The sequence below is a fragment of the Somniosus microcephalus genome, chromosome 2 (assembly GCF_052327205.1).
Source record: "Somniosus microcephalus isolate GS21.2 chromosome 2, FLI_Smic_1.0, whole genome shotgun sequence".
Taxonomy (NCBI): domain Eukaryota; kingdom Metazoa; phylum Chordata; class Chondrichthyes; order Squaliformes; family Somniosidae; genus Somniosus; species Somniosus microcephalus.
This window is the reverse complement of record NC_140988.1, coordinates 358229464-358251868: the sequence shown is the minus strand read 5'-3', so window position 1 is coordinate 358251868 and position 22405 is coordinate 358229464.

The following is a 22405-nucleotide window of genomic DNA, read 5'->3' as shown; positions in this document are numbered from 1 at the left end:
GGCTCTGTTTAAATCAGCCTCTCCGGCTCTCGGCTCTGTTTAAATCTGCATCTCCCGCTCTCGGCTCTGTTTAAATCAGCCTCTCCCGCTCTCGGCTCTGTTGAAATCAGCCTCTCCCGCTCTCGGCTCTATTTAAATCAGCCTCTCCCGCTCTCGGCTCTGTTTAATTCAGCCTCTCCCACTCTCGGCTCTGTTTAAATCAGCCTCTCCCACTCTCGGCTATGTTTAAATTAGCCTCTCCCGCTCTGGGCTCTGTTTAATTCAGCCTCTCCCGCTCTCAGCTCTGTTTAAATCAGCCTCTCCCGCTTTGGGCTCTGTTTAAATCAGCCTCTCCCTCTCTCGGAGCTCTGTTAAAATCAGCCTCTCCCGCACTCGGCTCTGTTTAAATCAGCCTCTCCCGCTCTCGGCTCTGTTTAAATCAGCCTCTCCCGCTCTCGGATCTCTATTTAAATCAGCCTCTCCCGCTCTCGGCTCTGTTTGAATCAGCCTCTCATGCTCTCGGCTCTGTTTAAATCAGCCTCTCCCGCTCTGGGCTCTGTTTAAATCAGCCTCTCCCGCAATCGGCTCTGTTTAAATCAGCCTCTCCCGCTCTCGGCTCTGTTTAAATCAGCCTCTCTCGCTCTCGGCTCTATTTAAATCAGTCTCTCCCGCTCTCGGCTCTGTTTAAATCAGCCTCTCCCGCTCTCGGCTCTGTTTAAATCAGCCTCTCTCGCTCTCGGCTCTATTTAAATCAGGCTCTCCCGCAATCGGCTGTTTAAATCAGCCTCTCCCGCTCTCGGCTCTGTTTAAATCAGCCTCTCTCGCTCTCGGCTCTGTTTAAATCAGCCTCTCCCACTCTCGGCTCTGTTTAAATTAGCCTCTCCCGCTCTGGGCTCTGTTTAAATCAGCCTCTCCCGCTCTCGGCTCTGTTTAAATCAGCCTCTCCCGCTCTCGGCTCTGTTTAAATCAGCCTCTCCCGCTCTCGGCTCTGTTTAAGTCAGCCTCTCCCGCTCTCGGCTCTGTTTAAATCAGCCTCTCCCGCTCTCGGCTCTGTTGAAATCAGCCTCTCTCGCTCTCGGCTCTATTTAAATCAGGCTCTCCCGCTCTGGGCTCTGTTTAAATCTGCCTCTCCCGCTCTTGGAGCTCTGTTTAAATCAGCCTCTCTCGCTCTCAGCGCTCAGTTTAAATCAGCCTCTCCCACTCTCGGCTCTGTTTAAATCAGCCTCTCCCGCTCTCGGATCTCTATTTAAATCAGCCTGACCCGCTCTGGGCTCTGTTTAAATCAACCTCTCCCGCTCTCGGCTCTGTTTAAGTCAGCCTCTCCCGCTCTCAGAGCTCTGTTTAAATCAGCCTCTCCCGCTCTCGGCTCTGTTTAAATCAGCCTCTCTCGCTATCGGCTCTGTTTAAGTCAGCCTCTCCCGCTCTCGGAGCTCTGTTTAAATCAGCCTCTCTCGCTCTCGGCTCTGTTTAAATCAGCCTCTCCCGCTCTCGGCTCTGTTTAAATCAGCGTCCCCCGCTCTCGGAGCTCTGTTTAAATCATCCTCTCCCGCTCTGGGCTCTGTTTAAATCAGCCTCTCCCGCTCTCTGCTCTGTTTCAATCAGCCTCTCCCACTCTCGGCTCTGTTTAAACTAGCCTCTCCCGCTCTCGGCTCTATTTAAATCAGCCTCTCCCGCTCTCAGCTCTGTTTGAATGAGCCTCTCCTGCTCTGGGCTCTGTTTAAATCAGCCTCTCCCGCTCTGGGCCCTGTTTAAATCAGTCTCTCCCGCTCTCGTTTCTGTTTAAATCAGCCTCTCCCGCTCTCGGCTCTGTTTAAGCCTGCCTCTCCCGCTCTCGGCTCTGTTTAAATCAGCCTCTCCCGCGCTCGGCTCTGTTGTAATCTGCCTCTCCCGCTCTCGGCTCTATTTAAATCAGCCTCTCTCGCTCTCGGCTCTGTTTAAATCAGGCTCTCCCGCTCTGGGCTCTGTTTAAATCTGCCTCTTCCGCTCTCGGAGCTCTGTTTAAATCAGCCTCTCTCGCTCTCAGCGCTCTGTTTAAATCAGCCTCTCCCACTCTCGGCTCTGTTTAAATCAGCCTCTCCCGCTCTCGGATCTCTATTTAAATCAGCCTCTCCCGCTCTGGGCTCTGTTTAAATCAGCATCTCCCGCTCTCGGCTCTGTTTAAATCAGCCTCTCTCGCTATCGGCTCTGTTTAAATCAGCCTCTCTCGCTCTCGGCTCTGTTTAAATCAGCCTCTCTCGCTATCGACTCTGTTTAAATCAGGCTCTCCCGCTCTCAGAGCTCTGTTTGATCAGCCTCTCCCACTCTCGGCTCTGTTTAAATCAGCCTCTCTCGCTCTCGGCTCTGTTTAAATCAGCCTCTCCCGCTCTCGGCTCTGTTTAAATCAGCGTCCCCCGCTCTTGGAGCTCTGTTTAAATCAGCCTCTCCCGCTCTGGGCTCTCTTTATATCAGCCTCTCCCGGTCTCTGCTCTGTTTCAATCAGCCTCTCCAGCTCTCGGCTCTGTTTGAATCTGCCTCTCCCACTCTCGGCTCTGTTTAAATCAGCCTCTCCCCCTCTCAGCGCTCTGTTTAAATCAGCCTCTCCCACTCTCGGCTCTGTTTAAATCAGCCTCTCCCGCTCTCGGATCTCTATTTAAATCAGCCTCTCCCGCTCTGGGCTCTGTTTAAATCAGCGTCTCCCGCTCTCGGCTCTGTTTAAATCAGCCTCTCTCGCTATCGGCTCTGTTTAAATCAGCCTCTCCCGCTCTCGGCTCTGTTTAAATCAGCCTCTCTCGCTATCGACTCTGTTTAAATCAGGCTCTCCCGCTCTCAGAGCTCTGTTTGATCAGCCTCTCCCGCTCTCGGCTCTGTTTAAATCAGCCTCTCTCACTCTCGGCTCTGTTTAAATCAGCCTCTCCCGCTCTCGGCTCTGTTTAAATCAGCGTCCCCCGCTCTTGGAGCTCTGTTTAAATCAGCCTCTCCCCCTCTCGGCTGTATTTAACTCAGCCTCTCCTGCTCTCGGCTCTGTTTAAATCAGCCTCTCCCGCTCTCGGCTCTATTTAAATCAACCTCTCCCGCTCTCGGCTCTGTTTGAATCAGCCTCTCCCGCTCTCGGCTCTGTATAAATCAGCCTCTCCCGCTCTGGGCTCTGTTTAAATCAGCCTCTCCCGCTCTGGGCTCTGTTTAAATCAGCCTCGCCCGCTCTCGGCTCTGTTTAAATCAGCCTCTCCTGCTCTCGGCTCTGTTTAAATCTGCCTCTCCCGCTCTCGGCTCTGTTTAAATCAGCCTCTCCCGCTCTCGGCTCTGTTGAAATCAGCCTCTCCCGCTCTCGGCTCTATTTAAATCAGCCTCTCCCGCTCTCGGCTCTGTTTAATTCAGCCTCTCCCACTCTCGGCTCTGTTTAAATCAGCCTCTCCCACTCTCGGCTCTGTTTAAATTAGCCTCTCCCGCTCTGGGCTCTGTTTAAATCAGCCTCTCCCGCTTTGGGCTCTGTTTAAATCAGCCTCTCCCTCTCTCGGAGCTCTGTTAAAATCAGCCTCTCCCGCACTCGGCTCTGTTTAAACCAGCCTCTCCCGCTCTGGGCTCTGTTTAAATCAGTCTCTCCCGCTCTCGGAGCTCTTTTAAAATCAGCCTCTCCCGCTCTCGGCTCTGTTTAAATCAGCCTCTCCCGCTCTCGGATCTCTATTTAAATCAGCCTCTCCCGCTCTTGGCTCTGTTTAAATCTGCCTCTCCCGCTCTCGGCTCTGTTTAAATCTGCCTCTTCCGCTCTCGGAGCTCTGTTTAAATCAGCCTCTCTCGCTCTCAGCGCTCTATTTAAATCAGCCTCTCCCGCTCTTGGCTCTGTTTAAATCTGCCTCTTCCGCTCTCAGAGCTCTGTTTAAATCAGCCTCTCTCACTCTCAGCGCTCTGTTTAAATCAGCCTCTCCCACTCTCGGCTCTGTTTAAATCAGCCTCTCCTGATCTCGGATCTCTATTTAAATCAGCCTCTCCCGCTCTGGGCTCTGTTTAAATCAGCCTCTCCCGCTCTCGGCTCTGTTTAAATCAGCCTCTCTCGCTATCGGCTCTGTTTAAATCAGCCTCTCCCGCTCTCGGCTCTGTTTAAATCAGCCTCTCTCGCTATCGACTCTGTTTAAATCAGCCTCTCCCGCTCTCAGAGCTCTGTTTAAATCAGCCTCTCCCGCTCTCGGCTCTGTTTAAATCAGCCTCTCTCGCTCTCGGCTCTGTTTAAATCAGCCTCTCCTGCTCTCGGCTCTGTTTAAATCAGCGTCCCCCGCTCTTGGAGCTCTGTTTAAATCAGCCTCTCCCGCTCTGGGCTCTCTTTATATCAGCCTCTCCCAGTCTCTGCTCTGTTTCAATCAGCCTCTCCCACTCTCGGCTCTGTTTAAATCAGCCTCTCCCGATCTCGGATCTCTATTTAAATCAGCCTCTCCCGCTCTGGGCTCTGTTTAAATCAGCCTCTCCCACTCTCGGCTCTGTTTAAATCAGCCTCTCTCGCTATCGGCTCTGTTTAAATCAGCCTCTCCCGCTCTCGGCTCTGTTTAAATCAGCCTCTCTCGCTATCGACTCTGTTTAAATCAGCCTCTCCCGCTCTCAGAGCTCTGTTTAAATCAGCCTCTCCCGCTCTCGGCTCTGTTTAAATCAGCCTCTCTCGCTCTCGGCTCTGTTTAAATCAGCCTCTCCTGCTCTCGGCTCTGTTTAAATCAGCGTCCCCCGCTCTTGGAGCTCTGTTTAAATCAGCCTCTCCCGCTCTGGGCTCTCTTTATATCAGCCTCTCCCAGTCTCTGCTCTGTTTCAATCAGCCTCTCCAGCTCTCGGCTCTGTTTAAATCTGCCTCTCCCACTCTCGGCTCTGTTTAAATCAGCCTCTCCCCCTCTCGGCTCTATTTAACTCAGCCTCTCCTGCTCTCGGCTCTGTTTAAATCAGCCTCTCCCGCTCTCGGCTCTATTTAAATCTGCCGCTCCCGCTCTCGGCTCTGTTTAAATAAGCCTCTCCCGCTCTCGGCTCTGTTGAAATCAGCCTCTCCCGCTCTCGGCTCTATTTAAATCAGCCTCTCCCTCTCTCGGCTCTGTTTAATTCAGCCTCTCCCACTCTCGGCTCTGTTTAAATCAGTCTCTCCCACTCTCAGCTCTGTTTAAATAAGCCTCTCCCGCTCTGGGCTCTGTTTAATTCAGCCTCTCCCGCTCTCAGCTCTGTTTAAATCAGCCTCTCCCGCTTTGGGCTCTGTTTAAATCAGCCTCTCCCTCTCTCGGAGCTCTGTTAAAATCAGCCTCTCCCGCACTCGGCACTTTTAAAATCAGCCTCTCCCGCTCTCGGCTCTGTTTAAATCAGCCTCTCCCGCTCTCGGCTCTGTTTGAATCAGCCTCTCATGCTCTCGGCTCTGTTTAAATCAGCCTCTCCCGCTCTGGGCTCTGTTTAAATCAGCCTCTCCCGCAATCGGCTCTGTTTAAATCAGCCTCTCCCGCTCTCGGCTCTGTTTAAATCAGCCTCTCCCGCTCTCGGCTCTGTTTAAATCCGCCTCTCCCGCTCTCGGCTCTGTTTAAATCAGCCTCTCCCGCTCTCGGCTCTGTTTAAATCAGCCTCTCCCACTCTCGGCTCTGTTGAAATCAGCCTCTCTTGCTCTCGGCTCTATTTAAATCAGGCTCTCCCGCTCTGGGCTCTGTTTGAATCTGCCTCTCCCGCTCTCGGAGCTCTGTTTAAATCAGCCTCTCTCGCTCTCAGCGCTCTGTTTAAATCAGCCTCTCCCACTCTCGGCTCTGTTTAAGTCAGCCTCTCCCGCTCTCGGATCTCTATTTAAATCAGCCTGACCCGCTCTGGGCTCTCTTTACATCAACCTCTCCCGCTCTCGGCTCTGTTTAAGTCAGCCTCTCCCGCTCTCAGAGCTCTGTTTAAATCAGCCTCTCCCGCTCTCGGCTCTGTTTAAATCAGCCTCTCTCGCTATCAGCTCTGTTTAAGTCAGCCTCTCCCGCTCTCGGAGCTCTGTTTAAATCAGCCTCTCTCGCTCTCGGCTCTGTTTAAATCAGCCTCTCCCGCTCTCGGCTCTGTTTAAATCAGCGTCCCCCGCTCTGGGCTCTGTTTAAATCTGCCTCTCCCGCTCTCTGCTCTGTTTCAATCAGCCTCTCCCGCTCTCGGCTCTGTTTAAACCAGCCTTTCCCGCTCTCGGCTCTATTTAAATCAGCCTCTCCCGCTCTCGGCTCTGTTTGAATGAGCCTCTCCCGCTCTGGGCTCTGTTTAAATCAGCCTCTCCCGCTCTGGGCCCTGTTTAAATCAGCCTCTCCCGCTCTCGGCTCTGTTTAAATCAGCCTCTCCCGCTCTCGGCTCTGTTTAAGTCTGCCTCTCCCGCTCTCGGCTCTGTTTAAATCAGCCTCTCCCGCGCTCGGCTCTGTTGAAATCAGCCTCTCCCGCTCTCGGCTCTATTTAAATCAGCCTCTCTCGCTCTCGGCTCTGTTTAAATCAGCCTCTCTCGCTATCGGCTCTGTTTAAATCAGCCTCTCCCGCTCTCGGCTCTGTTTAAATCAGCCTCTCTCGCTATCGACTCTGTTTAAATCAGCCTCTCCCGCTCTCAGAGCTCTGTTTAAATCAGCCTCTCCCGCTCTCGGCTCTGTTTAAATCAGCCTCTCTCGCTCTCGGCTCTGTTTAAATCAGCCTCTCCCGCTCTCGGCTCTGTTTAAATCAGCGTCCCCCGCTCTTGGAGCTCTGTTTAAATCAGCCTCTCCCGCTCTGGGCTCTCTTTATATCAGCCTCTCCCGGTCTCTGCTCTGTTTCAATCAGCCTCTCCAGCTCTCGGCTCTGTTTAAATCTGCCTCTCCCACTCTCGGCTCTGTTTAAATCAGCCTCTCCCGCTCTGGGCTCTCTTTATATCAGCCTCTCCCGGTCTCTGCTCTGTTTCAATCAGCCTCTCCAGCTCTCGGCTCTGTTTAAATCTGCCTCTCCAGCTCTCGGCTCTGTTTAAATCAGCCTCTCCCGCTCTCGGCTCTATTTAAATCAACCTCTCCCGCTCTCGGCTCTGTTTGAATCAGCCTCTCCCGCTCTCGGCTCTGTTTAAATCAGCCTCTCCCACTCTGGGCTCTGTTTAAATCAGCCTCTCCCGCTCTGGGCTCTGTTTAAATCAGCCTCTCCCGCTCTCGGCTCTGTTTAAATCAGCCTCTCCTGCTCTCGGTTCTGTTTGAATCTGCCTCTCCCGCTCTCGGCTCTGTTTAAATCAGCCTCTCCCGCTCTCGGCTCTGTTGAAATCAGCCTCTGCCGCTCTCGGCTCTATTTAAATCAGCCTCTCCCGCTCTCGGCTCTGTTTAATTCAGCCTCTCCCACTCTCGGCTCTGTTTAAATCAGCCTCTCCCACTCTCGGCTCTGTTTAATTTAGCCTCTCCCGCTCTGGGCTCTGTTTAATTCAGCCTCTCCCGCTCTCAGCTCTGTTTAAATCAGCCTCTCCCACTTTGGGCTATTTTTAAATCAGCCTCTCCCTCTCTCGGAGCTCTGTTAAAATCAGCCTCTCCCGCACTCGGCTCTGTTTAAATCAGCCTCTCCCGCTCTGGGCTCTGTTTAAATCAGTCTCTCCCGCTCTCGGAGCTCTTTTAAAATCAGCCTCTCCCGCTCTCGGCTCTGTTTAAATCAGCCTCTCCCGCTCTCGGATCTCTATTTAAATCAGCCTCTCCCGCTCTTGGCTCTGTTTATATCTGCCTCTCCTGCTCTCGGCTCTGTTTAAATCAGCCTCTCCCGCTCTCGGATCTCTATTTGAATGAGCCTCTCCCGCTCTCGGCTCTGTTTAAATCAGCCTCTCCCGCTCTCGGAGCTCTGTTTAAATCAGCCTCTCCCGCTCTCGGCAGTGTTTAAATCAGCCTCTCTCGCTCTCGGCTCTGTTTAAATCAGCCTCTCCCGCTCTCGGATCTCTATTTAAATGAGCATTTCCCTTTCTCGGAGCTCTGTTTAAATCAGCCTCTCTCGCTCTCAGCGCTCTGTTTAAATCGGCCTCTCCCGCTCTCGGCTGTGTTTAAATCAGCCTCTCCCGCTCTCGGATCTCTATTTAAATCAGCCTCTCCCGCTCTCGGTGCTCTGTTTAAATCAGCCTCTCCCGCTCTCAGCTCTGTTTAAATCAGCCTCTCCTGTTCTCGGCTCTGTTTCAACCAGCCTCTCCCGCTCTGGGCTCTGTTTAAATCAGCCTCCCCCGCTCTCGGCTCTGTTTAAATCAGCCTCTCCCGCTCTCGGATCTCTGTTTAAATCAGCCTCTCCCACTCTCGGCCCTGTTTAAATCAGCCTCTCCCGCTCTCGGAGCTCTGTTTAAATCTGCCTCTCCCGCTCTCGGCAATGTTTAAATCAGCCTCTCTCGCTCTCGGCTCTGTTTAAATCAGCCTCTCCCACTCTGGGCTCTGTTTAAATCAGCCTCTCCTGCTCTCGGCTCTGTTTAAATCAGCCTCTCCCCCTCTCGGCTCTATTTAACACAGCCTCTCCTGCTCTCGGCTCTGTTTAAATAAGCCTCTCCCGCTCTCGGCTCTATTTAAATCAACCTCTCCCGCTCTCGGCTCTGTTTGAATCAGCCTCTCCCACTCTCGGCTCTGTTTAAATCAGCCTCTCCCGCTCTGGGCTCTGTTTAAATCAGCCTCTCCCGCTCTGGGCTCTGTTTAAATCAGCCTCTCCCGCTCTCGATCTGTTTAAATCAGCCTCTCCCGCTCTCGGCTCTGTTTAAATCAGCCTCTCCCGCTCTCGGCCCTGGTTAAATCAGCCTCTCCCGCTCTCGGCTCTGTTTAAATCAGCCTCTCCCGCTCTCGGCTCTGTTTAAATCAGCCTCTCCGGCTCTCGGCTCTGTTTAAATCAGCCTCTCCCGCTCTCGGCTCTATTTAAATCAGCCTCTCCCGCTCTCGGCTCTGTTTAAATCAGCCTCTCCCGCTCTCGGCTCTGTTGAAATCAGCCTCTCCCGCTCTCGGCTCTATTTAAATCAGCCTCTCCCGCTCTCGGCTCTGTTTAATTCAGCCTCTCCCACTCTCGGCTCTGTTTAAATCAGCCTCTCCCGCTCTGGGCTCTGTTTAATTCAGCCTCTCCCGCTCTCAGCTCTGTTTAAATCAGCCTCTCCCGCTTTGGGCTCTGTTTAAATCAGCCTCTCCCTCTCTCGGAGCTCTGTTAAAATCAGCCTCTCCCGCACTCGGCTCTGTTTAAATCAGCCTCTCCCGCTCTGGGCTCTGTTTAAATCAGTCTCTCCCGCTCTCGGAGCTCTTTTAAAATCAGCCTCTCCCGCTCTCGGCTCTGTTTAAATCAGCCTCTCCCGCTCTCGGATCTCTATTTAAATCAGCCTCTCCCGCTCTCGGCTCTGTTTGAATCAGCCTCTCATGCTGTCGGCTCTGTTTAAATCAGCCTCTCCCGCTCTGGGCTCTGTTTAAATCAGCCTCTCCCGCAATCGGCTCTGTTTAAATCAGCCTCTCCCACTCTCGGCTCTGTTTAAATCAGCCTCTCCCGCTCTCGGCTCTGTTTAAATCAGCCTCTCCTGCTCTCGGCTCTGTTTAAATCAGCCTCTCCCGCTCTCGGCTCTGTTTAAATCAGCCTCTCCCGCTCTCGGCTCTGTTTAAATCAGCCTCTCCCGCTCTCGGCTCTGTTGAAATCAGCCTCTCTTGCTCTCGGCTCTATTTAAATCAGGCTCTCCCGCTCTGGGCTCTGTTTAAATCTGCCTCTCCCGCTCTCGGAGCTCTGTTTAAGTCAGCCTCTCTCGCTCTCAGCGCTCTGTTTAAATCAGCCTCTCCCACTCTCGGCTCTGTTTAAGTCAGCCTCTCCCGCTCTCGGATCTCTATTTAAATCAGCCTGACCCGCTCTGGGCTCTGTTTACATCAACCTCTCCCGCTCTCAGCTCTGTTTAAGTCAGCCTCTCCCGCTCTCACAGCTCTGTTTAAATCAGCCTCTCCCGCTCTCGGCTCTGTTTAAATCAGCCTCTCTCGCTATCGGCTCTGTTTAAGTCAGCCTCTCCCGCTCTCGGAGCTCTGTATAAATCAGCCTCTCTCGCTCTCGGCTCTGTTTAAATCAGCCTCTCCCGCTCTCGGCTCTATTTAAATCAGCGTCCCCCACTGTCGGAGCTCTGTTTAAATCATCCTCTCCCGCTCTGGGTTCTGTTTAAATCAGCCTCTCCCGCTCTCTGCTCTGTTTCAATCAGCCTCTCCCGCTCTCGGCTCTGTTTAAACCAGCCTCTCCCGCTCTCGGCTCTATTTAAATCAGCCTCTCCCGCTCTCGGCTCTGTTTGAATGAGCCTCTCCCGCTCTGGGCTCTGTTTAAATCAGCCTCTCCCGCTCTGGGCCCTGTTTAAATCAGCCTCTCCCGCTCTCGGCTCTGTTTAAATCAGCCTCTCCCGCTCTCGGCTCTGTTTAAGTCTTCCTCTCCCGCTCTCGGCTCTGTTTAAATCAGCCTCTCCCGCGCTCGGCTCTGTTGAAATCAGCCTCTCCCGCTCTCGGCTCTATTTAAATCAGCCTCTCTCGCTCTCGGCTCTGTTTAAATCAGGCTCTCCCGCTCTGGGCTCATGGGGATTTATTGGCCTTCAGTCCCATTAATTTCTCTAGTACTATTTTTTTACTAATACTAAATTCTTTCAGTTCCTCATTCTCGCTAAACCCTTGGTTCGCCACTATTTCCGGGTAGTTTATTGCGTCATCTTCCGTGAAGACAGACACAAAGTATTTGTTTAATTTCTCGGCCATTTCCTTATTCCCCATTATAATTCTTGAACTCTCTCCCTCAAAAAGCTGTTGAGGTTGGGGGTCAATTGAAAATTTCAAAACTGAGATTGATCGATTTTTGTTAGGCAAGGGTATTAAGGATTACGGAACCAAGGCGGGTACATGGAGTTATGATACAGATCAGCCAGAACAGTTTGAATGGCGAAACAAGCTCAACACCCCATGCCACGAGCTGGAGAGTATAGAAATAGGAGGAGAGAGCAGATGAATGCGTGGCTGGAGAGATGGTGCAGGAGGGAGGGCTTCAGATTCCTGGGACATTGGGCCCGGTTCTGGGGGAGGTGCGACCTGTACAGGCCGGACGGGTTGCACCTCAACAGAGCCGGGACCAATGTCCGTGCAGAGGGGTTTGCTAGTGCTGTTGGGGAGGGTTTAAACTAGCTTGGCAGGGGGATAGGCATCAGGATGTAGCATTAGAAAGGAGAAAAAAAGTGCACAAAGGATTGGGAGAGACAGATAGCACTAGACTAACAAATAGTAAGTTATTAGGTGGGGTCAGACTAAGAGAGAATGCAAGAAGGTCTAAGATAGGTTTACAGTGCATGTGTGTGAACGCACGAAGTGTGGTAAACAAGGTTGGTGAGCTGCAGGTGTAAATAGACACATGGCAATATGATGTTGTGGCGATAACGGAGACCTGGCTCAAAAAAGGGCAGGATTGGGTACTAAATATTCCTGGATATAAGGTGGGAAGGAAAGAAAGGAGGTGGAGTGGCAGTATTGGTTAAGGAGAATATTACAGTGCTGGACAGAAAGGATGTCCTGGAGGGGTCAAGGACAGAATCGATTTGGTTAGAGTTGAGAAACAATAGAGGTGCCATTACACTACTAGGTTGTGGTAAACCACTGTTATACCTGTCTGTATGTGTATGTGTATTCCACTAGGTACAGGCCTGGACATGCCTCGGCTGACTCCTCCCACTATTCCAGGTATATAAGTGACTACCTCCCAGTCCCTTAGTATTCTGGACGGGTCGACCACTCGAGACTAGACCTTCATTCTTGAGTTAATAAAAGCCTGGTTGTTACTCGCTTAACCTCAGTCTTTTGAGTAATTGATGGCGCATCAATTTTATTAACTAAATTTTTTATAATGGAGAAGATCCTCACACCAGCATGCCTGGACCTGGACAGTCGGGAAGCAGACGCTTCCACCAAGTTTGCTCACTGGCTCATGTGCTTCGAGGCATTCCTGACTGCCTCCACTGTGGTCGTAACGGATGTGAACAAACTGTCTGTCCTGATCTCCAAGGTGAACCACCGAGTGTACTCAGTCATCCGGGACGCGACCTCGTACACAGCTGCCCTCCAGCTCCTCAAGACCCAGTACACGCGCCCTGTGAACAAAGTTTACACCAGGCACCTCCTGGGGAGTCGCAAGCAACAACCTGGGGAATCGACTGAGGAATACCTCCAAGCACTGTCCGTGCTTGGCTGGGCCTGTGGGTGTAAGGCGGTAACGCCCACTAAGTACACGGAGGAACTGATCCGGGATGCCTTCGTAGCGGGCCACAGGTCCAACTACACCCGACAGCGACTGCTGGAGCAGAGTGGCCTCACCCTCGACAAAGCCTCCGAAATCGCACTAATGCTGGACGCAGCCTACCGGGGCATGGATGCCTACTCCTCTGCACCGTGGACGCCGCAGGGAACGACAACCTGGGACACGGTAGGACAGCCCCATAGCACCGTGCCACCCCAGCCACAGCCCAACAACGGCCCAACCGCCATCAATTACTCAAAAGACTGAGGTTAAGCGAGTAACAACCAGACTTTTATTAACTAAAGAATGAAGGTCTAGTCTCGAGTGGTCGACCCATCCAGAATAATACGGGACTGGGAGGTAGTCACTTATATACCCGGAATAGTGGGAGGAGTCAGCCGAGGCATGTCCAAACCTGTACCTAGTGGAATACACATACACATACAGACAGGTATAACAGTGGTTTACCACATTCACCCCTTGTTTAAAAATGAGTCCGGTGGGGTGAAGTGTATTTAAAAGTTCGTGTATTGGAGTCTCTCCGGAGGTCTTGTCTGCCGCTGTGATCGACGTGGCGACGGCAGGGGTGGTGGAGCTTCCGGCGTCGCGTCCAGTGTAGGCTGGGGCACTGGAGTGTAGTCCTAGTGGGTGACGGTCCAAGGCGAGCCGGCTGCTGGGGTTGGATATCGGGTCGTGGGGGGGGGTGGTAATGGGTAGTGGGTTACAGCGGTCCCCGAGGGTGTCGTGGGGGGGGGTGGTAATGGGTAGTGGGTTACAGCGGTCCCCGAGGGTGCGAGGCCTCGTATGGAGACTGTGTCCTCCCGCCCGTCCGGGTACGCAATGTAAGCGTACTGGGGGTTGGCGTGGAGGAGGTCAACCCTCTCGACCAGGGGGTCCATTTTATTGGTCCTCACGTGTCTTCTCAGTAGTACCGGCCCTGGGGACGTCAGCCATGGTGGTAACGCTGTCCCCGATGTGGACTTCCTTGGGAAGACAAACATTTTCTCGTGAGGGGTGGCATTGGTGGCAGTGCAGAGCAGTGACCGAATCGAGTGGAGCACATCGGGGAGCACCTCCTGCCAGCGGGAGGTCGGAAGGCCCCTAGACTTTAAGGCTAGTAGGGCGGCCTTCCAAACTGTTGCATTCTCTCTTTCCACCTGTCCGTTCCCCCGGGGTTTGTAACTGGTGGTCCTGCTTGTGGCTATACCCCTAGCGAGCAGGTACTGGCGGAGTTCGTCGCTCATAAACGATGAGCCCCGGTCGCTATGGATATAGCTGGGGAAACCGAACAGGGTGAAGAGGCTGTTCAGACATTTAATGACCGTGGCACTGGTCATGTCCGGGCAGGGGATAGCGAACGGGAAACGGGAGTACTCGTCAATGATGTTGAGGAAGTACACATTGCGGTCGGAGGAGGGGAGAGGCCCTTTAAAATCGACGCTCAGGCGTTCGAAAGGGCGAGTGGCTTTTATCAGGTGGGCTCTGTCTGGTCTATAAAAGTGCGGTTTGCACTCAGCGCAGACTTGGCAGTCCTTGGTCATGGTCCTGACCTCCTCAATGGAGTAAGGCAGGTTGCGGGCCTTGATGAAGTGGAAGAACCTGGTGACCCCCGGGTGGCAGAGGTCATTGTGGAGGGCCCTCAGGCTATCGATCTGCGCGCTGGTGCAGGTGCCACGCGAAAGGGCATCTGGGGGTTCATTGAGCTTCCCAGGCCGGTACAAGATCTCGTAATTGTAGGTGGAAAGTTCGATTCTCCACCTCAAGATCTTGTCATTTTTGATTTTGCCCCTCTGCTTGTTGTTGATCATAAAAGCAACTGAACGCTGGTCAGTGAGCAGGGTAAATCGTTTTCCGGCCAGGTAGTGCCTCCAATGACGCACAGCCTCCACAATAGCCTGGGCCTCCTTCTCGACCGCGGAGTGTCTGGTCTCCGGGCCCTGGAGGGTTCGTGAGAAGAATGCCACAGGTCTCCCCGCCTGATTAAGGGTGGTGGCCAGAGCGAAGTCGGACGCATCGCTTTCCACCTGGAAGGGGATGGATTCGTCCACTGCGTGCATGGTGGCTTTGGCAATGTCCTCCTTGATACGGTGGAAGGCCGAGCGGGCCTCTGCCATCAGGGGAAAAGAGGTGGATTTGATCAGCGGACGGGCTTTGTCTGCATAGTAGGGGACCCACTGGGCGTAGTAGGAAAAAAACCCTAGGCACCTCTTCAGAGCTTTTAGGCAGTGGGGCAGTGGGAGTTCCATAAGGGGACGCATCCAGTCCGGGTCGGGACCGATGACCCCGTGTTCCACAACACAGCCAAGGATGGCGAGGCGGTCTGTGCGGAATATGCACTTCTCCTTGTTATATGTCAGGTTCAGGAGTTGGGCGGTGAGGAGGAATTTCTCGAGGTTTGCGTCATGGTCCTGCAAGTCACGGCCGCAGATGGTCACATTGTCTAGGTAAGGGAAAGTGGCCTGCAGCGCGTTTTGATCGACCATCCGGTCCATCTCCCTTTGGAAGATGGAGACCCCGTTGGTAACGCCAAAGGGAACCCTAAGGAAGTGATAGAGGCAGCCGTTTGCCTCAAAAGCAGTATACTGGCGGTCTTCAGGGCGGATGGGGAGCTGGTGGTACGCTGATTTCAGGTCAATGGTCGAAAAGACGCGGTACTGCGCGATCTGGTTGACCATGTCAGCTATGCGGGGAAGTGGGTAGGTGTCCAGCAGGGTGTAGCGGTTTATTGTTTGGCTGTAGTCGATGACCAGGCGTTGTTTCTCGCCGGTCTTAACGACCACAACCTGGGCTCGCCAGGGGCTGGAGCTGCCCTCAATAATCCCCTCCTTCAGGAGCCGCTCCACTTCGGTTTTGATGAAAACCCTGTCCCCGGCACTGTATCGCCTGCTCTTTGTGGCGATGGGCTTACAGTCGGGGGTGAGGTTAGCAAACAGTGGGGGGGGTTAGACTCTGAGTGTGGAGAGTTTGCATCTGGTGCGTGGCGGGCAATTTGGAGGCTGCTGGCTGCGGACTGTGAGTGGGGGGAGGGGGCCACCGTACGCCATCGTAACGCTTTTGAGGTGGCACTGGAAATCCAACCCCAGTAGAACGGCAGCGCAAAGTTGGGGCAGGACCAGGAGTTTAAAATTATTGAACACAGTCCCGTCTACTGCTAGTGTCACCACGCAGTAGCCGCCAATGTCCGCTGACTGGGACTCGGCGGCCATAGAAATCCGCTGGTGCGCAGGCAGGACTGGGAGAGAGCAACGCCGCACCGTGTCGGGGTGGATGAAGCTCTCTGTGCTCCCGGAGTCAAAAAGGCAGTTTATTGCATGGCCGTTTACCTTAACGTCCATTTTGGACCGAGCTAGTTGGTGCGGTCTCGTTTGGTCCAGCGTAACAGAGGCCAGCATAGGGGTCGGTGTGTCGCTGCGGGTATCAGATGGGGGGGGATTGGCGGCCTGCTGCGTCCCGGCTGGTGTCCAAGATGGCGGCGTCCATGATTCCCATGTGGCTGGAGTCGTCCAAGATGGCTGCTGCTGCGGTGGTTCGCACATGGCTGGGGAGGCCCAAGATGGCGGCCCGCACGGCCCACACACGGCACTGTTGGGGGCCCAAGATGGCGGCTCGCACGGCCCACACGCGGCGCTGCTGGCGTTCGGGGTGGCTTTGGCCTTGCAGACGCTAGCGTAGTGTCCCTTTTTCCCGCAGCCCGAGCAGGTTGCATTCTTCGCCGGGCAGCGCGCTCTGGGGTGTTTGGCCTGGCCACAGAAGTAGCATTTCTGGCCTTGGGATACTGCTGTCTGGCTTTGGGACACGAATATTACAGTACTGGACAGAAAGGATGTCCTGAAGGGGTCAAGGACAGAATCGATTTGGTTAGAGTTGAGAAACAATAGAGGTGCCATTACACTACTAGGTGTATTCTAAAGACCACCAACTAGTGGGAAAGATATGGAGGAGCAAATTTGCAGGGAAATTACAGAGAGGTGCAAGAACTAATGAGTAGTGATAATGGGGGACTTCAAATATCCTAAAATAGACTGGGATAGTAATAGTGTAAAGGGCAGAGAGGGAGAAGAATTTCTGAAGTGTGTTCAGGAGAACTTTCTTGGTCAGTACATTTCCGGCCCAACGAGGAAGGAGGCATTGCTGGATCTGGTTCTGGGGAATGAGGTGGGTCAAGTGGAGCAAGTGTCAGTAGGGGAACATTTAGGGAACAGTGATCACAGTATCATAAGGTTTAGATTAGCTATGGAAAAGGACAGCTATGGAAAAGGAGAGGAGCAATCTAGAGTAAAAATACTTAATTGGAGGAAGGCAAATTTCAGTGGGTTGAGAATGGAGCTGGCCCAGGTAAATTGGAATCAAAGATTGGCAGGCAAAACTGTAATGAACAATGGGCTGCCTTTAAAGAGGACCAGTAGCAGGCCCAGGAGGAGATCCTCCAAGCTGCCCGCTCTCCCCAGCACACCGGGTGGCAAAAGATCAGGAGCCTGGGACTGGAACAGAGTCGAGGGGCTGAATGGCCTCCTCCTGCTACTATGAGTAAGTTGGGGGACTTTCTGGTCGGTCTGATCCTAAGCTTGTCGAATGTCGCCATCCTTAGGCCCAGATGTATGAGCTGGAAAGGAGGGGGTGGGGCAACTGCTTGCCCCTCTTCCAAGGGCTTGTGCGTGATCGAGTGATACTGCGGATCACGGGATGGCCACCAGCTCGCTTCAAAGCAACTCAGCCAGATCGCCCCTCAATCTTGTTTGAGGGAATAAAAGTTTTTAAAAAACAGGAGAAGAGCTGAAGGGGTAGAGACAGTGGGGAAACTGATAGGATTCCAGCCCAGAGTTTCAACAAAATCAGTGAGCGGATGATTCCGGCTTGGTACTGCTCCCCGATACGCTGCATTCCACTCAACAGTTGCGTGCAATAGACAGAAACATAACCCGTTTATCAGCTCCCTGACACGCAACCCGACACTGAACAGGAAGGAGTTCAGGAACTGCCTCCAAGCTACTCCTTCGACATTCTCACAGGGCACATTCTCATCAATAGCCGGCTCGACAGAGGGATAGTAAGTAGTGAATGGGGCACAGTGCAGGCAGATTTAGACTCATTCTGCCCTGTGAATGTAGAGGGAGCTTTACTCTGTATGGAACTGTGCTGTACCTGCTCTGGGAGTGTTTGATGGGACAGTGTAGAGGGAGCTTTACTCTGTATCTAACCCGTGCTGTGCCTGTCCTGGGAGTGTTTGATGGGACAGTGTAGAGGGAGCTTTACTCTGTATCTAACCCGTGCTGTACCTGTCCTGGGAGTGTTTGATGGGACAGTGTAGAGGGAGCTTTACTCTGTATCTAACCCGTGCTGTACCTGTCCTGGGAGTGTTTGATGGGACAGTGTAGAGGGAGCTTTACTCTGTATCTAACCCGTGCTGTACCTGTCCTGGGAGTGTTTGATGGGACAGTGTAGAGGGAGCTTTACTCTGTATCTAACCCCGTGCTGTTCCTGCCCTGGGAGTGTTTGATGGGACTGTGTAGAGGGAGCTTTACTCTGTATCTAACCCGTGCTGTACCTGCCCTGGGAGTGTTTGATGGGACAGTGTAGAGGGAGCTTTACTCTGTATCTAACCCCGTGCTGTACCTGCCCTGGGAGTGTTTGATGGGACAGTGTAGAGGGAGCTTTACTCTGTATCTAATCCCATGCTGTACCTGCCCTGGGAGTGTTTGATGGGACAGTGTAGAGGGAGCTTTACTCTGTATCTAACCCGTGCTGTACCTGTCCTGGGAGTGTTTGATGGGACAGTGTAGAGGGAGCTTTACTCTATCTAACCCGTGCTGTACCTGCCCTGGGAGTGTTTGATGGGACAGTGTAGAGGGAGCTTTACTCTGTATCTAACCCCGTGCTGTACCTGCCCTGGGAGTGTTTGATGGGACAGTGTAGAGGGAGCTTTACTCTGTATCTAATCCCGTGCTGTACCTGCCCTGGGAGTGTTTGATGGGACAGTGTAGAGGGAGCTTTACTCTGTATCTAACCCGTGCTGTACCTGTCCTGGGAGTGTTTGATGGGACAGTGTAGAGGGAGCTTTACTCTGTATCTAACACGTGCTGCACCTGCCCTGGGAGTGTTTGATGGGACAGTGTAGAGGGAGCTTTACTCTGTATCTAACACGTGCTGCACCTGCCCTGGGAGTGTTTGATGGGACAGTGTAGAGGGAGCTTTACTCTGTATCTAACCCGTGCTGTACCTGCCCTGGGAGTGTTTGATGGGACAGTGTAGAGGGAGCTTTACTCTGTATCTAACCCCGTGCTGTACCTGCCCTGGGAGTGTTTGATGGGACAGTGCTTTTTTTAATCGTTTATGGGATGTGGGCGTCGCTGGCAAGGCCAGCATTTATTGCCCATCACTAATTGCCCTTGAGAAGGTGGTGGTGAGCCGCCTTCTTGAACCGCTGCAGTGTGGTGAAGGTACTCCCATAATGCTGTTAGGGAGGGAGTTCCAGGATAAACGGCTCTTTTTCCGAGTGGCAGGCAGTGACTAGTGGGGTACTGCAGGGATTGGTCCTAGGACCCCAGCTATTCACAATATATATTAATGATCTGGACAAGGGAATTAGATGTAATATCTCCAAGTTTGCAGACGACACAAAGCTGGGTGGGCGTGTGTGCTGTGAGGAGGATGCCGAGAAACTCCAGTATGATTTGGACAGGTTGGGTGATTGGGCAGAAGCATGGCAGATGCAATATAACGTGGATAAATGCGAGGTTATCCACTTTGGTGTCAAAAACAGGAAGGCAGATTATTATCTGAACGGCAATAGATTGGGAGAAGGGGAAGTGCAACGAGACCTGGGTGTTCTTGTGCACCAGTCGCTGAAGGTAAGCATGCAGGTGCAGCAGGCGGTTAAGAAGGGAAATGATATGTTGGCCTTCGTAGCGAGAGGGTTTGAGTACAGGAACAAGGATGTCTTGCTGCAGTTGTACAGGGCCTTGGTGAGGCCACATCTTGAGTATTGTGTGCAGTTTTGGTCGCCTTATCTGAGGAAGGATGTTCTTGCCATGGAAGGAGTGCAGCGAAGATTCACCAGGCTGATACCTGGGATGGCAGGAATGATGTACGAGGAGAGATTGGGTCGATTGGGCTTGTACTCGCTGGAGTTTAGAAGCATGAGAGGGGATCTCATCGAAACTTATAAAATTCTAACAGCACTAGACAGACTAGATGCTGGAAGGATGTTCCCGATGGTTGGGGAGTCCAGAACCAGGGGTCACAGTCTAAGGATAAGGGGTAAACCATTTAGGACAGAGATGAGGAGGAATTTCTTCACCCAGAGAGTGGTGAACCTGTGGAATTCTCTGCCAAAGAAGGCAGTAGAGGCCAGTACATTAAATATATTCAAGAAGGAGTTGGATATATTTCTTAAGGCTAAAGGGATCAAGGGATATGGAAAGAAGGCAGGAACAGGGTACTGAATTTGAATGATCAGCCATGATCTCATTGAATGGCGGAGCAGGTTCGAGGGGCCGAATGGCCTACTCCTGCTCCTATCTTCTATGTTTTTACCCAGCGATGATGAAGGATCGGCGATATACTTCTAAGTCAGGGTGGTGTGTAACTTGGAGGGGAACTTGGAGATGGTGGTGTTCCCATGCACCTGCTTCCTTTGTCCTTGCACTGTGTAGAGGGAGCTTTACTCTGTATCTAACCCATGCTGTACCTGCCCTGGGAGTTTTTGATGGGACAGTGTAGAGGGAGCTTTACTCTGTATTTAACCCGTGCTGTACCTGCTCTGGAAGTGTTTGATGGGACAGTGTAGAGGGAGCTTTACTCTGTATCTAACATAAGAACATAAGAAATAGGAGCAGGAGAGGGCCATACGGCCCCTCGGGCCTGCTCCGCCATTAAATAGGATCATGGCTGATCTGCATCTAGACTCACATCCACTTCCCTGCCCTCTCCCCGTAACCCCTAATTCCCTTATCTGCTAGGAAAATGTCTATCTCCATTTTAAATTTATTTAATGTTGCAGCTTCCACAGCTCTCTGGGGTAGCAAATTCCATAGATTTACTACCCTCTGAGTGAAGAAGTTTCTCCTCATCTCAGTTTTGAAAGGGCAGCCCCTTATTCTAAGATTATGCCCCCTAGTTCTAGTCTCACCCATCAGTGGAAACATCCTCACCGCATCCACCCGATCAAGCCCCCTCACAATCTTATATGTTTCGATAAGATCGCCTCTCATTCTTCTGAACTCCAATGAGTAGAGTCCCAACCTACTCAACCTTTCCTCATATGTCAACCCCCTCATCTCTGGAATCAACCACGTGAACCTTCTCTGAACTGCCTCGAGAGCAAGTATATCTTTTCTTAAATATGGAAACCAAAACTGCATGCAGTATTGTCATTGTTAGTGCACAAGTGCAGTACAACGAAATGTAGGCTTGCGGCTCCCGAGAGTGTACATTTAGATTAAGACATTTAAACATTCAACATACATTTGGCTTGTAATACATTAACATAAACATAACCATAATAAAGTGCATTGGCAGATGTGCAGGCTTTAGAGTTTATTTGTGGAGTTCAGTAGGATGACAGCCCTGGGAAAGAAGCTGTTCCTAAATCTGGTTGTACGGGTGCGAATGCATCTGTAGCGTCTCCCAGATGGCAGGAGGGCGAACAGACTGTGGCTGGGGTGGGTAGGGTCTTTGATGATGGACCGTGACCTCCGTAAACAGCGTTTCTGGTATATGTGCTCTATGGTCGGTAGCCGGGTGCCGGTAATGCGTTGGGCAGTTTTGACTACCCGCTGCAGGGCTTTCCGGTCATAGTAGCTACAGCTGCCATACCATACTGTGATACAGTTCATCAGGATGCTCTCTATTGTGCAGCGGTAAAAGTTAGAGAGGATCAGGGGTGACAGGTTACATCCCTTCAGCCTCCTTAGGAAATATAGGCGCTGCTGGGCCTTCTTCACCAGAGAGGAGGTATTGAGGGACCAGGAGAGGTCTTCCGTGATGTGGACTCCAAGGAACTTAAAGCTGTCCACCCTTTCCACCATAGCCCCATTGATGTGGATGGGCCAGGTGTGGCCTCACCAATATCCTGTATAACTGCAGCAAGACTTCCCTGTTTTTATGCTCCATCCCCCTTGCAATAAAAGCCAAGATTCCATTGGCCTTCCTGATCACCTGCTGCATCTGCATACTAACTTTTTGTGTTTCATGCACCAGGACCCCCAGATCCCTTTGTACTGTAGCACTTTGCAGTTTCTCTCCATTTAGATAATAACTTGCTCTTTGATTTTTCCTGCCAAAGTGCATAACCTCACACTTTCCAACATTATATTGCATCTGCTAAATCTCTGCCCACTCACTTAGCCTGTCTATGTCCTTTTGCAGGTTTTTTATGTCCTCCTCACTCACTGCTTTCCCTCCCATCTTTGTATCGTCGGCAAACTTGGATATGTTGCACTCGGTCCCTTCCTCCAAATCGTTAATATAGATTGTAAAGAGTTGGGGTCCCAGCACTGACCCCTGCGGAACACCACTAGTTACTGATTGCCAGCCCGAGAACGAACCATTTATTCCAACTCTTTGTCTTCTGTTAGATAGCCAATCTTCCACCCATGCCAGTATATTACCCCCAATCCCGTGATTTTTTATCTTGATCAGTAATCTTTTGTGTGGAACCTTGTCAAATGCCTTTTGGAAGTCCAAATACACTACATCCACTGGTTCCCCTTTATCCACCCTGTATGTTACATCCTCAAAGAATTCGAGCAAATTTGTCAAACATGACTTCCTCTTCGTAAAACCATGCTGACTCTGTCCTATTAAATTATGTTTATCCAAATGCTCTGTTACTGTTTCCTTAATAATGGTTCCAACATTTTGCCAACCACAGATGTTAGGCTAACTGGTCTATAGTTTCCAGCTTTTTGTCTACTTCCCTTCTTAAATAAGGGTGTTACATTAGCAGTTTTTCAATCTGCCGGGACCTTTCCTGAGTCCAGGGAGTTCTGGAAAGTGATCACCAATGCATCCACAATCCCTACCGCCACTTCTCTCAAGACCCTAGGATGTAGACCATCAGGTCCGGGGGATTTATCCGCCTTAAGTCCCATTATTTTACTGAGTACCATCTCCTTAGTGATTTTAATCGTGTTTAGTTCCTCCCCCCCCCCCCCATTGCCCCCTGTTTGTCCAGTGTTGGGATATTTTTAGTGTCCTCTACTGTAAAGACTGATACAAAATATTTGTTCAGCGTCTTGGCCATCTCCATGTTCCCCACCACTAG